Here is a 16,370-nt window from a genome sequence, read left to right as displayed (position 1 = left end):
TGTCGGAACCACATCCTGGAATCAGTGATAGCTCTCGCTAGTGCCAGAATCACTACATGAAAAGCTGCTTAAAGACAAACAGCCAGCATCCGACTTTGAACCGTTCAGCCAACCATGGGACGGAGGGGTGGGCTGGAAGAGAGGAGAGAGAGAGAGGAGTGAAGGGGAGATGATTTGCGGTTTGTCTGCAGCACCAGATGCTCAGACCACGTGGCACAGTAAACTCTCGTGCAACTACCTGACCTGGCGACAGCTGCACAACACATAAAATTAAACACTTTCAGGACTTAAATCAGTTATATAGAAAAAGCCTCTACAACACAATTTTAGAACTTAAAGGGCAAAACTTAAAGACAAAATACAACTGCTTAGAATGGCGTAAAGAGTAGATAAATTTGAATCTCGTCTATTTATATGAGTGTTCATGTGGAAAACGTTGAAGGTTTTTAGTAGAAGGTTGTGTTTAATAAGAGAAATTACACGGGACTCTTTTTTTGCTTCCACGAAGTCTCGTTCTCCGTCACGTGACCCTATGACGTGTGGTTTCCATAGTGAGAACCATGCCTCGAGAATGTGCTGCACCCGACTGCCACGAAAAGATGGAAAAGATTCAAAATTGTTCTTTTCATCAGTTTCCGACAGACAGAGCCTTACAAGCCTTACACACAGAGTGCGTCATACGAATAAACAGGCGACGTCAAATCTTCGCAATGGCACAGATACAGACACTTCCTGTCAGAGACTGACGTCACAAGAAGACTCTGACGTCACAATAAGACTCTGACATCACAACAAGACTCCTCTGCTTGATCATCTCGGGAAACTATCGATTTTACTCGGCGGAAGGACACAAGAGTCGATTTCACTGGATTTTTTTCAACCGACATAGTGCTAATAAGTGGTAGTTAAGTGAGAAAAGAATCATTTATTTCTCCTGTATTGCTCTCGTGCTCTGTAATTGTTACCAAATATATTTTTGAAACGTTTGACCGTCGCCAGAGCCTTATCACAAGCCTTGAGTAACCCTTTAAACAAAAAAATAAAAATATATAATTTCTTTGATTCTTTGTTCGTATGTACTTGTTCAACCCACAGAAAAAATTCTTTTTAAGACAATCTAAATTTCCATCTTTAGAACAGTTTTACGTTTGACAAACATGTTGTGTAACTATTCAGTAACTTCCAGCTGAGAAACATGTTTCACACGCCAGCAGTAAGTGGGTCTGACATGCCCACCACCAGCCTCCCGACATACAGACTGGCTCAGTCACATTCACAACCAGACCGTTGCTGCCCTCATAGACCTTCTGCTGTGCACGTGCACGTGCAGGGTCTCCACACACATGTGCACATGAATGGCAGGCACAGCCAAGCCATTTTCTTCTAAAATATTTCTCGCCAGACTCACTACACTCACCACAGATGTTGTTATCACAGGAAAGACACACCGGAGATGTCTTGATGCTCGATTCCAGCCGAGGACGAACATGTTTTTCTCGTTAAGCGCGTGGCCATAACTTTCATCTATTTGAAATAAAATCTTTTTTTGGACTACAAGAAATCTCTCTCTCCTATCTATCCGAGAGAGAGAAAAAAAAAGTTTCCCGATACGAGGAACGAACGGTAAGAGGCACTAATCTGGTTACTTGTCTAGTCCCGGGAGTAGTGTTACACGAATTAGGAGGGTGAGCTGCGGGAGGAACAGTTACAGAATGTAAAAACTCTAAGCCAGTCCTTGCTTTTTGTTTCAAAGCTGCCATTAGTAATTCAAGACCTCGAAGAAGATAGCATTACTCATCAGTTTGATATTTGTCTTTTCCTTTCTCCCCCACCTGCATGCCTCCTTCATCTCTCTCTCTGGAGGACGTTGCACTTTACAGTGAGTTCTTTTCGTTCAGCTTTCGATCTTTCATTATTTCGTTACATTACTTTGAGGATTTCCATCCACGGTCTTTTTTGCTATCAATTTGATCATTATATTTATGGTTAATGTCCAAGCTTAAAGCACACACACAGAGAAGCAGAGAGTAAATGTCTAAACTGTCGTCTGACATGTCCTAACGGCCTAATGGTGACGTATGTCCCAGTCGGTTCCTAATAAATCCCACATAAGACTACCGGCAGTGGCCACTTTGCTGGTCTGCCTGTGTCCCTCTACCCGACAAATGTGCACCGCACCAATCACCTACCCCACATACAAATTGAACATAGAGAGAGAGAACGAGAGAGATGTTAACTGTCGTCTGATGTAAGCTAACAGCTTAATGGTGACGTATGTGTCCTAATGGTCGACTCGTCTCCTGATAAGGACCACATAAAACTCTGATGGTAGTTGCCCCTTCCTGTGACGACCTGACCATCTTCCCTTCTGTACTTGCGCTTACTGTTATGGCTTACAGCTATTCCCTTCTGAAAACAAACAAACAACCAAACACACACACACAGAGAGAAAAAAAAAACTCAGTTATTTTCTAAGGGTAACCAAACAGCAAACTACATCAGCCCTTTGAAGACTACCTTGCTCGTCAAATCATTTGATACTGATAGACTCACAGTCGAAACAGACTTTGCATTTTGCAAGAACGGTTTACATTTGAAATTGCCGTTAGTGACGTGGGGCCAGTCTGTCCCTTTTGTACGAGGGCGATAAATGAAGAAAGCTTTTCTCGTGTGCATGCCTTACTTAGCATGGTGGCTATCACCATCTCCATCTTCACACTCTCAACAGGAAGTCACACACATCTTAAGACACAAATTATAAACTTGCTTTTAGAGCGAAATCTGTAATGGCAAATAAAAATGCATCAAACTATTTCAGTCCGACGAGAAAGCTTAGCTCGTCTGAATTCAAGCAAACTTATTTTTCAAATAAAATCTATAAAAGAAAGAATATTACATCTTTCCAAAACTTTGGTATTGAAAAATATTGATTAAGCCATGGGTTTGCGTGCATCAATTGTTTTCTAAAGATGAAAGATATTTTTTTTTTTATTTACGCCATATATTTCGGGTTTATGATTCACTCACTCACACCCTATAGTCATAAAAGTTGTCGATTATTAGAAAATTTGAGCTTTCAATCACAGAAAAGGAAATGGAATTTGGTCCACAGAGCATTGAGCAAGGTCAGAGACAGACTCGCGTGACAAGAAGTTTGTTTGCATGTCACCCACAGAGAGGGAGAGACAGACGGGACAATAAAACACTGCAGGCAAAAATCGACAGCCACTTCGAAAAACGTGGGATGACATGGCTTCAAGATAAAACGACTGGGTGCAATCGAATAAAGCCGACAAAGCCAACAGAAATCCTGGTGAGAGCCAACAGCAAGTGAAAGAAGCAGAAGTCGCCACAGCAGCATGTGCAGCAACATCATGGGCGACTTCGACATGCTGGACCAAACATTGTAGGAGCGAACTGGTCCTGCACTGGACTTGATTTCCTTTTTTTCACCTTCGAGAACAATGATATGCGTACATATACACCCGCATACCAGCGAACACACACACACACACACGTGCATGCTCTCATGCATATCGAATTAAGATATTGTTGTGTCTGTGTGTCTTGTGCTTCAAATTTGGTCTTAAATCATAGTCAGAAAGACCAGATGTATGTAAAATGTGTTTGGAAACCCCTGAAAAGAAATAAAGAACAAAAGCTCCCGTCACAGGGAATGATGTCTAAGAAAAACCTCAGCTACGCATGCTCCCTAACCCCATCCTCCCATCCACAGGTCACGCACATACAAGCCCGTACACATAGAGAAACTTATACAGTGATACCTCGGTTCTCGAACATAATTCGTTCCGGGAAGACGGTCGAGAACCAAATTGTTCGCAATGAACCCAGCCCAGAAATTGCCGTTATTTACTGCCTAATTTGTATATAATATGTAGAAAACATGAGTCTCAACAAGAAATAAGAATAAAAGTGTATTTATTAAAACGAAACAAAAATGTACAGTACAGTACAGTAAATTGTGTTTCATTTACTGTACCTGTACCAAAGTTTTATGGCATTGTTTTGAAAGTCCTCTTCAATAAAAAAGAGGGTAACTGCTCTTCGGGTGTTTCTGTTCTCTGTATCTTTTGCTGAGGAGAATCAGAATCTTGCTCTGCAGTTGCTTGTCTGATTTCTTTACGAAGAATTTGTCAATTGTTGCTGTTTTTTTCTCCTTTGCAAAATTTTGCGGAAAGTGGACATAACATAAAATGTCATAAAAATGCTCTATTTGCTACCACTTTATCAGGGTGATGTTGTTCAACACAATTTGCGATTTCTGCCCATTTTGCACACATTTCATGACTCTCTCCACAAAACGTGACTCTCTCTCTCTGCACTCACACTGATGACGCAAGCAAGGCGTGCGGCAGAATGAACGCCATTCGGCTCATCTCGGCTCATCTCGACGTTCGATGTTGAGTTCCGGATTCCAAGACAAATTTTCTCGAATTTCCTGGTCGAATACCGATTTGGTCGAAAGTCAAGGCGTTCGAGAACCGAGGTATCACTGTATATATATATGGAGAGAAATGTAGAGTTAAATGTGAATTTATAGGCAGCTGTGCCACAATTTTCAATCGCTTCATTGTGGTAGATAAGGTTGTTTTCATCTGTTTTTCTACTTCAATCTGTCTTTGCGGAGAGTAAGCCCGGAACGCTTGGCGAGGGCATGTCAGACGTCGGCAAATGAGGTGCGGGTGCACATTGCAGTAATAAGGCTAAGTGCAGTAATATGGCTAAGTGTTTCTGTCAAGCGGGGCAGCCACAGAAAAAAATCAGAAACAGCGGAAAATGAAGAAGAAGCAGCCAGTGACAAGTCCATTGAGAGAGACGCTGACAACAAAACAGAAGTAACAAGTCGAACTTTTCAAATAGTCCTCGTCTCTCTTGACAAAGTTCCGTGGTGTCTGTAACTTTGACTGTTTGGTGGAAACCTGACACCAGAGTGACAAAACCCCACGACAGTCCATTGTTAATAGAAAGATGAATATTTCAATGCCTATTAGAGGTTGAAAGAATAAAGTATCTTGTGTCTGTCTGTCTGTCTGTCCACACAGACACGAGTACGCGCTAAAAATTCAATCACTGTCCCCGCTATTATTAGTAGTAATAGTAGCTGTTGTTTCCATGGCTACAGCTACTACTACCAGTAATTCTACCACCACTACCTACATAAATAATGATGCTGGTGATAGGAAGAGGATGAGGATTATGACATGCCACCTACTGTCTACACTGGATGTATAATTGTACTAGTCGGGTACAAACGTTGAGCGGGTACATTTTTCTTCCCGTGAACTTTCTTAGCTGTGATGTTCTTGCCACCTGTGGGTCTTCCAGCTCATTCGGATGTCCACCGTGAGTCAGGCCTCTTCAGTTCAGTCATATGACATGCATATAAAGGACAAAGGATTAGTGACTCAAGAATTTCATTCCGTCTTCCTTCCTCTCCTCCACATCTACCTTCATCATCTTTTCTTTCGTTATCATCACGACAACGGGGGCAATGAAAGGAGATTCGTCGATCTTTGTCCATATTCTTCGTCATGCTAACAAGTGTGAAAGACAAAAATCGATGATATTTTTCCTCTTCTGTCCTCTACAAGCCACTTCTGATTCTGTATGCAAAGTATGAAGGTTCTCGGCTTTTGGCATCCTCGTGATGGACGAAAGCCTTTTGAATAAAATCAAATATGTTTTGAAAAAAAATTCTCTGGGGTCTTGAGTGATCAGCTGCTAATGCTCACTCTAGTAAACTTTGATGTTACATGATTTTTCTTGTTAGTAATAAAAGCCTACTGTGATCTCTGTGTATTCAGTGTGTGGACAGTACTGTCAACTTTTCTGTGCTGCTTGTAATTTATATTGTTTTGGTTTTGTTCTACTTGCCTTGCCCTTTTGTTTCCATAAAACTCAAAGTTTTCACGGATCTGACTTGTATTACTCAGTAACAAGTTTCTGTAAAACTTATAAAATTGAAATAAAGACATAATCACAGCTGACCATTTAGTTCTGTGTTTTTCCATGTCATGTCCCTGTATGATCGATGTCCTTATTTTTCTGTCATATTTTTCGATGACCACCTTTTAGCATTGCCTTTTAATACCAAGAGATATTTTCTTTCTACTGTTACATGCTTATTTATTTAAAAACATTTAACCAAGGAATTATTTAGGCTGATAATGGGGGCTTAATGTAAAGGAGACACAAGATATTCTTTATTCCTTTTTTACTGCCTTGTTTACTTTACTTCAGCATCCCTGGCCAGGGAAGAAATACAAATCCGTTTTCCCCTAAAGCAGTTAAATTGAAATATTACCGCTGATATTTGCGGATGAAAGCATGTAAAAATTTAAAAACTTGAAGAAAAGAAATCAATTACTAAGTAAGGAGTGTTCGTCTGAGAGCTAACAGGCAATAGACAATGAATCATTTTAGAACAAAAACACGCCAGCAAAATTCTAGTGTTTTCGATCTTAGGGTTTTTACAGCTAATAACAGAAATGAAATAAAGGCTAGTGTTTCATGCTTGGTGATAAATTTAATTTCAAGGTATCGAAATAACTGAAACAATTTTCTTACAGACTGTTGGAGCCATTCCACAAAAAAACACCATAAATCTCTTTTTGAGTATACAAGTAAACAAGCATGACATTTCTTTTACATGTATTTTCCTTTACATTATCCTGTATTCGTAGCTGAAAAATCTTTTACAGAAATAAAATTATGCTGCTGCATACAATTTTGTATTATATTTATAACTTTCACATACTGTTGGTCTGGTTCCCCACCAAGATTAATTCAGAGACTGGGATGCCACTGTCACCTGCCCTGTGTGTGCCAGACGTAATAAAGTTATACAGACAAATAACATTTTTTTATTTCTTTTGTGGATCGATCTCATCTAAAAAAAATATGCTAGAGCACAGATGAAATAGGAGATAAAATGAGGAAAAAATGTGTCCACTTATCATCCGGAGAAAGTGATATTAGTGGATAAAGTTGACAGGTCACGAGAGGTCAGGTCTGTGAGGTCACAGATGGTTTAGTGATCTACACTGCAACCAATGGTGAGAATAACAGGAGTATGTATGTGTGATCCTATATTAATAAGGAGACAAAATCAACTTCTCCTGCGGGCATTCTTAATATCAAATGGTCGAATCAAATTAGCTCGAAAGGTCAAAATAATTTTCCTATAAATGTGCATTAAAAGGTTACAGTTACACAGAAAGCCAGTCTAACTGTTAAATTACACAACAATCCCGTTTCTCTTACATTTCCTGAAGCTAGCACGATGAATTTATGAAAATTGCCTTTGATTGCCATAAGAGAAGATTTGGATGTCGATTTAAAACGATTTTTCCCAGAATTTCACTCAAATGACATCCGTCCTGAGGTCAGGGTATCAGAGGTGAAGTTAATGATAGCCTCCACCATGGTTTGCACATGTTGGATGGAGAGTATTTTGCACTAACTCACGATGAAGTCGAACACTTCTGAACATAATTTCGCTGTTCCCTAATTTTAGATGACAGTTCACAACAACACTTGGTCATCCATGCAGCTGATGGACTAGTTAGTCCCTCTGTGTAGCAAGTATTTATCAATATATGTAGCAAAACAAGAAGAAAGAAAAAATCACAGGTGAGAAACTTAAGCTTTAATAGTCATTTTCTCATTTTCTGTACCTGCGTGAAAATATCGCCGAAAGTTAGAGGAGGAAACGGAGGAATAAGACAAGGATTAAAAAAAAAATAGAAGAAAAGAAAAGCTAACCGAACATAATCCTCAATTAAAAGACACTTTTTCCCCAACAGGCAAATCCTAGAGAATTACTCTCAATCGTATGTGACATTATAGCTTCGTTTTTACTCCACTGTTCTTATTTTGGTTTTTAACATGTGGCGCAGATGAGCTGCTGCCCTATTTTAGAAATTAAATTAACTTAAAAAAAAAATAAAACCAGCGAGTGAAAGTTGAGAGAAGCACGTCTGGACTATTTTTGCCCATTACGATAAGTGGACATGTCAGCTGATACACTTACACTTTATTGCCGTTCATATTCTGCATCTTGCAAGTGTCGTACTTGCCTGACTAGTAAAATTCTTGAGTCGCAGAGTTCTTCTGAGGTTAAAAAGTTATTTCAAACACTGAATTTTTACTTCTTTAAGTAAAGATCTGCTAATTAAGAGTTTGAAAACGTGTGTTCATACATCTCAATCTTATTGTCAATAAAACATGTTTTTTTTAAAAAAATAAATGCTTCAATATATTATTATTTATAAATTATAAGCGATTAAAAGGTAAAAGAACCAGATGACAGTAAGGTCGGTGGGAAACGAAATGTCACGTGGCTTACTTATCTCAGGGCCTATCCCCTTCTCTCCTGCTACCTTACCTTCTCCAGTCCTCTAGAGAACCAGATCCCCATCCACATATGGATCAAAGGGAAGTAAGCTGCGTCCCTCTGGTCTCCAAACGACTGGTGTGCCCTCCATGAGCTTTGGTCGCCACGGCTTTAATCCCGAGTTTTCCTCCCTCCCTTGATAAGCAGCTTCATTATGTACATGTCTCTCTTCTGAAAAAAGTTCATTCACAAGAATTTTCACTGTCTCATCGCCTGGAAATAACTGCCGTCTAGGTTCAGTGGAGTGTCTCACCCAGCCACGACGATAGCGCCATCTTGATTCAGTCTGTTCCGGTCGTCGTCTTGGAACATACGGGCTTTTTAGGTTAGTCAAATGCCTTTTCCAGCTTTGAAGCTATAGGATTCTTAAAGTAGTTGAATGTCGTCTTTAGCTTTGAAGTCATGGAACTTTTACTTTCGTCAAAGACCTTCTTTACCTTTGAAGCTATCAGCGTGTGAGATGATCTGTCGTCGGCTTTATCTTCGATACCTGCTTATTAACTTTTCGGGAATTCCGTTGAATCACTTTGAAGTATTTTTTCATCAACACAAATCTGCTTGACAGTTAAAAGTCGGATGTGTCTTAGAAACGTTTTCAAAAATTTCATTAATTCACTTTGAGATATTTTCCATTTCGATAAACATACGCCAGTGAATAGTCAGACTCTTACACTGTAGTGCCATCAATACTAATGTGAACACTAGGAGACTTTTTAGTTTTTTGGTTTTTTTTACAAAAAACGAGTATCAACTTTTAAATGTCTTATATTTACAAAAGCAAGAACTCGCTGTCCCTCTTTGTACTCATGACCTCATTGAAAGCCGAAGTCAAACAATTTTAGGAAAACATCAGAAGCATGTTCACCAATATACAAAACTATTGGCGCGACTTAGCCATGTCCTTTAAAGCATAAGAGAAGAACAGACGAGTGGACGGGTGATAGAGAGAGAAAGAAGGAAAGAAGAAATGACATTCATAAAGAGTGAAAGCACGATAACTACAAAAGTCTTCTCAAACAAAAGATGTCAGAAACGTTCCAGAAGGTTTAGACAAAGACTGACCCAAAGTGCGTTCAAAATGTCAAACGTGGACAATGCCTTTATAAAGTTCACCACAACAATCTCTCATCTCCAGAGACGAGCTTCTTGTCATCGGCAGGGCCAGACCTTCCAAGTGGGGAGAAATTTTCTGAAGTTCCTCCATTATATCCAACACGTCTTGCTCCAGAACAGCTGGCGAACAACAACATCCGTTGACACTTCACAACGACAGCAGACGTCGAGTCCTCCTTGTCCACAGCCTGGCTTTCGATTGGACACCAGAAGTCCTTCTGTGGGTCCACAGACTCCCAGAGCGATGTCCCCTTCCTTCTCTCTTTCTCCCTCTTCTCTCTTTTCAACGGACCGAGAAAAATGAAGTGTTGGTCCTTCAGTGTAGCTTATTTGTTTTCTTGGGATCGAGAACACTTTTGAGGGGAAGCAGACTTTCACAACTGCAATTGTATGAACTTTTCCTGTCCAACTTCTCTCTCATCATCTTCTGTTTACGCGAATCATTTAATAGCCTACTCAGATTGTATGAAGGAAAGAAAAGGCGGCCGTTGGCTAGGTAAACATGCGAATGGTTTTGTTCGTGTGTTTGAATATTTGCTTGTAAACTTAAATTTGTATACATATAAGATTTCAACAATTTATCTTCCTACCAGCTACCCATCCCTTCCCTCTTCCGCACTTTGTGCTTAACCGAATTACCTTCACTTACCCGGGGTACTGTCTAACTAGAACACATACCCTTTTCTCTCGCCACCCTCGTCTGTCGACTATTATTTAGCGAAAAAACGACTAAATATTTATATTTTACTTTCGCGTGCAAAGCGTGCAGCAGATGTTGCGGTTTATTCTTTTTATAGAAAACACGATGAAAGCAGCTCCCACCAGAAAGTCAGATGACAGGAAGGCAGTCAGCCAGAAGCCGTTCTCTGTAACTCTGGCTATCCATCTCACATGACAGCCACATAGTCACCCAGGAAGCCACGTCTTCAGTCATAGGCCATGAGCCTGGAACTGTATGACTATGGACTCTAGTCTTTACATCTCGACTTGAAACACACACACACACACATATACAGGAACACACACACAATCTCTCTCTCTCACACACACAGAGGGAGAGAGAGAACTTAGGAAAGCAACTGGGAGGAAAATTTTCAATTTACAGATTGCTTGTAATAGACGCTCGTCGTCCCCCCAGTGGGAAGATGTCTGTCCCCGACAACTTCGGAAATAAAAACAATATCATTCATATCGTTTTAAAAAATGAACCTTTTAGACATTGCCCGTTGTTTTTTGTATAACTCAGTCAACAGCACAAACCCAGCTTCACAAAATATAGATTTACGATTCGACCCGGCATTTCCGAAAGGAGCTTTGGCAGCAGGTGTTACCTCGCAACCGCTGCAAAACTACTTTCAACGGTTGTTTGGAAAAACAAATTCACGTGTCGCGTGACCATGGCAGGTGATCTGTAACCAGGACAAGGAATGGAGGGCAAAGCAACCTTTCAATGCAGATACGAGAAGAAAAAAAGTGATCTCCCCTTTTCCCTGGACCACAAACACTTGGAAGGTGGCTCTCTTGTCCTTGGAGTAACTTTGCTAAAGTCTCTCTTTCTCTCTCTCACTCACAAACTCTCACACACACACTTTCTTACTTTCCAACCAACAGTTCGTTGCTACAGACAACAGGCTGGAGCATGCTTGTTATGAATTATCTCCCTCGATTACCTTTCCTCGTCGTCTGGGTTGCCTGTTTATTTCTTGAATATATCCCAGCTTGTGGCTCTGGATGTGCCAAGACAAACTCTTGCTTGTAATAAATAAAAGATTTATTCCGGGTATGGGGCATGAGGTCGAGAGAGATCTGCGTTTCTCCTCAATTTCATTTCCATATTTAATCATTGTCTACATCTGTACTTCGACTGACACTTTTATTATTTGCGGTTATATGGCTTTAACTATTTTTTTATATCTCTTGGAATCATCTTTCCTCTGATGCTGACAGGGTATGGTTAGTTTCTTCTATTTATAATAGCAATATTGATAAATTATTTCCGATAATACGTTTGTGGTTGTGTGCCGTTGGTTACAGCTGTAATCACAGACCTCCGGTGATTGATGATTGTACCCACGACACTTTGTTGTTTGTTGTTTTATCTTTGTCTGACAATCGCTTCGTCTTAGCAGTTTGCTTGAATGAAACGGGAATTTTGCCAGACTTTGAAGTTTCAGCAATGCAGTTGTGAGGGCCACACTACCGGCATTTCATTGCAATACTGGGTGGATGGATACCCATGGCCGTTCTTAACCAGATAAATTGTGGAAAAGTCAAACCTCCAAGGTGCCTTCCAGTACTATTGACAAACGTACTGGCAATGAATTGTCATACTTGGGCTTTGCTTGGCATGCTGACCATTCCAATATCTTCAATCTTCCTAAAGTAAGCCCCAAAGCCACTAGTTTCCTGCGATTCTCTTGGCCATCAGAACAACTTTGCCAACGTAATCATAATGATCGTCGATGTTTGCCCGGTTGATTAGTGCCTTTGATGATATTTTTTACAATACCATAAACTTGTTTCTCGTTATTTTCCACAATACCGTCAACTCTTATCTCGTTATTTTCCAGTTCCAAATATTTTCCTTTATTTTTTGATGAATTTATTTTGAGATGAAGACCAGGACCTTAGTTAACTGTCACGCAACGACTCAAACCTGAAATGGTTCATGCAAAGGATGCTTCTTCCCGTTGTAATCATTGTTAAAGCGCCTGCCAACGCTCAGCATCCTCAGTCAGCAAAGAGAACATTTTGAACAACTCCGATCCCGACATTCCATATGTGATCCCCCAGTCTGTTCAATCAACACCTTCCACGTCTGGGTAGAGTGTGATATATGGTGCTGGGGTGGGATGGAGGGATTGAAATGGGGAGGTGGCTGAGAGATCGATTGTCTGGATTATCTGGTGAAGTGACAAGATGGACATCATCGCCCTTCACGCCTTCATCGCTGGCAGTGCACCCACTGGACCTGTAATTTCCCTCCGCAAATAAAGTTAGAGTTCCCCAACGCTTTCTGACCTCACGATGAAGTTCTGCGTTGCAGATGGTGGACAGGGTGAGATTAAAAATAACCGCATTGCATGGTGGGTGGACAACGATTTAATAGCGCCTTCTTCAACTCCAGCAAAGCTACAACTGCGGGCGACCAAAGCAATGAGGTTGTTTTTTTTTTTTGAAAAAAAAAGCGGCAGCTGATGTCGCAGGGTAAAATTACGGACGATTGCCTCATCACGGTATTAGGCACTTTAACTTATTAATGCGACAGCTGGGAAATCAATTATTCTTGAAGACAATTAAAGAAAAAAAACTTTGAGAGAACATTTGATTTAACCAAGTTATTAAGCAAGTCAAGACATTACCGACGTGTTTGCTAGTGCGGGGACTTGAGCCACTCCTGTGTGGAAGCAAAGCAACCTCAGAATGGCCCGTGAGGGTGTAATTTCAGACATTCGCTTCAATTTTAGGACAGACATTTATTAAACACATACGTAATAATTACGCCTGCTGTTTGTGTGAAAATGTTTTGCTTTTCCCACAACCTGTCTCTCTACCCTTCTCTATCCGAATGTCGTTCTTGCTTTTGCTTTTTGTTTCGCGTGTATTGTGTATGTGTGCGCGTGTGTGTGTGTGTGTGTGTGCCTGCCTACACGTGTGTATGTGTGTGTTTGAGTGTGTGTGGGTAGACGTGTTTGTATGAGTACGTGTGTGTAGGGGGGGGGAGTGGTGGAGGATGGGATGTGAACCGAACTCTTTTTTTTTGTTTCCTTGTTTCCGCGGTTCTTTAACGTCCCCATTCCACTGATGATCATCAGTTCAGATCTCGTTTCCGCCAGGCTGTTCTTTTTCCACCTGCATCACCTTTTTACATTGCCAGCTGCTTTGCCATGATACAACCTTAGTGCTGGCTTGAAATATCATTGCTCCAAAAGCAGTCATACCTCATATCTGCTTCTTCCCAATTTTAGATACCTCTACCTCGAGGCTTGTAAAAAAAAAGGAATACATCCCATGGTATACACAATGGCACTGTGTTGGCCTTGTCCTGATGTTACTTCAAGTAATGACCCCATTCGCATTCTAATGACCCCATTCGCAGAAAGAATCCCAAAGAGGCAGGAGCAAACACAGAAATTAAACCAAAAACACTCAGTGACCTCCGAGGTCTGTTCCTGTCATTGCGAGAGAAAGTTCCATTCCTTCCGGTCTAGAGCCATAGCCTGAGACAGCTTAGCCTCCAGAAATGCAGTCTGGCTGGAGAGAAAAGAAAATGGTCTTTGCAGCTGCCATTTCGTATTCGTTTTGGCTAACAGACGACTGTGGGGGACGCACTAGATCACTGTCTTTCAGCTTAATTACACCCTGTAGAGTAGGTCGCACCCCGCGGGTGGTGACAATGTGAACATCTCCACTGTTCAGAGAAGAAAGGCAATGGCCAGGCCGAGGGAACAGTTGAGAGTGGGCGGCAAGGCAAGGAACTACGACTGGCAGGAGTAATCAGCGCTGGTGTCAAAAAAGTGCAAATGGCCAGAAACAAGAACTTGGTGGTTGCAAGACTCGGAAGCCATTCTTTACAACAGCAGCGCCTACACTGCAAAACTTGTTTCTGGACCACTTGCGTGAGGAATGTGCATGTCTTCTCGTGCTGCACAGCTATTGCAAGGTTTGTAAAGGCAACGGACACTACGGAGCTTTCGTGTGTGAAACTGAGACACAACTCATACATCCTACTTAAAGCCTAATACGGGAACATCTGCAATCACCTTCCAAAACAGCCCAAATCTTGAAGGCCAGAGTTCGCATCTCGTCCAGGAGCTCACAAGCTTCTTTCTGCATGTGACTACTGCTCGCCCTCGGTTAATCATCAAGCTTTAACAACAACAACAACAACAACAACAACAACAACAACAATAATAATAATAATAATAATAATAATAATAATAATAATAATAATAATAATAATAATAATAATAATAATAAGTTACTTTGTACAGCGCTTTTTCCCCCACCATTAAGGGCGGGTTCAAGGCGCTTTACTATAAAGAAAAGAAAAACATGTTTTGGTTCCTGTGCTCCTCCCTATTGTATTAACTCATGACAGCAGGCAGAACACAGCTGGGTTAGTAATGTCCCTGCCCATGACAGACTGTTACTTAGAGAGTAAACAGCTTGCCAAGCGGATTTGCCCACTGGCAGGATCTGACAGTTAGGTCAAGAAAATACCCGATCAGTCGAGGCTCAGACCAGCAACATCCGCACACCCCAATGGCAACCTCAGGGTTGGAGCGAAGAAAATTTACAGCTGGAGGTAACCCATCATTAGGCTGAAAAAAAGAAGAAACAATCAATGGAACGTGGAACGTTCCAGCACTACGCCAGTGCAGCAAAGAGAGAGAACTGGAGAGTTCGCGAGAACTCGTGAAAACCTGATGGACAGGCATTGGGGAGAGAACAATGAATGAAGGGTGAGAAGATCTTGTAGAATGGGAAAGATATCAAGTAAGAACATGTTGTAGCAATGATTATGCGAAAGAAAGGGCTGGAACTTTGGCCAGCTGGGTTCTCCCATTTACATCCGCATCTTGGCCATTCCTCACGATGTTACCGTCATCAAAGACGATGCTTCACCATCAAACCACTAAGACAAAGAAGCCTAAACATTCCACCATCAGCTACATCATCCTACAGCAACGAAGGACATTCTGTGGTACATGAGGACACAAATGCCAAGATCAGCCCATGTACTTAGTAACAAGACAGGAATGCGAAGAACGTTTCCTTTAGAGTAATGAAAGACAAAGATCAAAGACTCGCAAAATCCATCGACTTCTCCATGCCCAGTAATAACCTGGGACGGCTAATTCGCACTTTCAAGATTATTCTTTTTTCCAATAATCAGTTTGAATATATTCTGCTGTCATGGCGATTCAAGTCTAAAGTCAATAAAGTTGAAAAAGGTCACACAAGAAAGTCGCTATGACCTCTTCCTGTCGAGCATAAAACTGAGGCTGGAACACAGGAACCACTTCTACAGCTGCGGAACCCACCTATTGGGAGATTTCCAAAGCCTGTATTGGAGGCAAATTTGCCAACCTGAGCACGTTGGAAACATCACAAAGCTGAAGCTCTCAACCTCTGAAAAGTAGAGAAAGAGTTCCATCTCTGCGACAGAAAGACGCACTTGAAAAAAGGAGAAAAGGAACAAAATTTAGCTACCACGTACACACTTGTCAACAGAGAGATGAATAGGAAACTGAAGGTAGTCAAGGAAAACCTAATTGATGGCCAGTGCCACATCATACGAAAGGAATCTTTATAATTATTGTAGCACTCGTGCGATGCCTTGTTAATTTGCGATAGAAAGGAAGATTGAGTGAAAACTTTGATAATAAGACGATAAAAAAACCACAGAAACAGAACGATATATGTTTTATAAATATCATCATCCATCTTTTGAGTGATTCCAGTTGACTACCAGACTGTGTTGGCCTGCCGGTAAAACTCGTAATTGTGGCGAGGAGGAGGAGGAGGAGGAGGAGGAGGAGGAGGAGGAGGAGGAGGAGGAGGAGGAGGAGGAGTGTGCTATGATAGACCTGCTGCTGACGACACCAGGAAGAACATTTCCTGTCGACTTCTGTGTCCGGCACTTAACATAGCAGTTGCCGTTTGCTGCTTATCTCCCCTACATCTTCCCGTCGACACTCAGCTGCCATCGTGCAGTAACATCGATCAACGATATTTCCCGATGTCCGGAGTTTGTTTACCGACACAACACATGGACGAACTGTGGTGGTGATCTTTTGTTTCGCCAACAGTCCTCGCTGAGTGCTGGCCAGACCAT

This window comes from Pomacea canaliculata, linkage group LG2, assembly GCF_003073045.1.
Source record: "Pomacea canaliculata isolate SZHN2017 linkage group LG2, ASM307304v1, whole genome shotgun sequence".
Lineage (NCBI taxonomy): Eukaryota > Metazoa > Mollusca > Gastropoda > Architaenioglossa > Ampullariidae > Pomacea > Pomacea canaliculata.
This window is presented reverse-complemented; position numbering follows the sequence as displayed.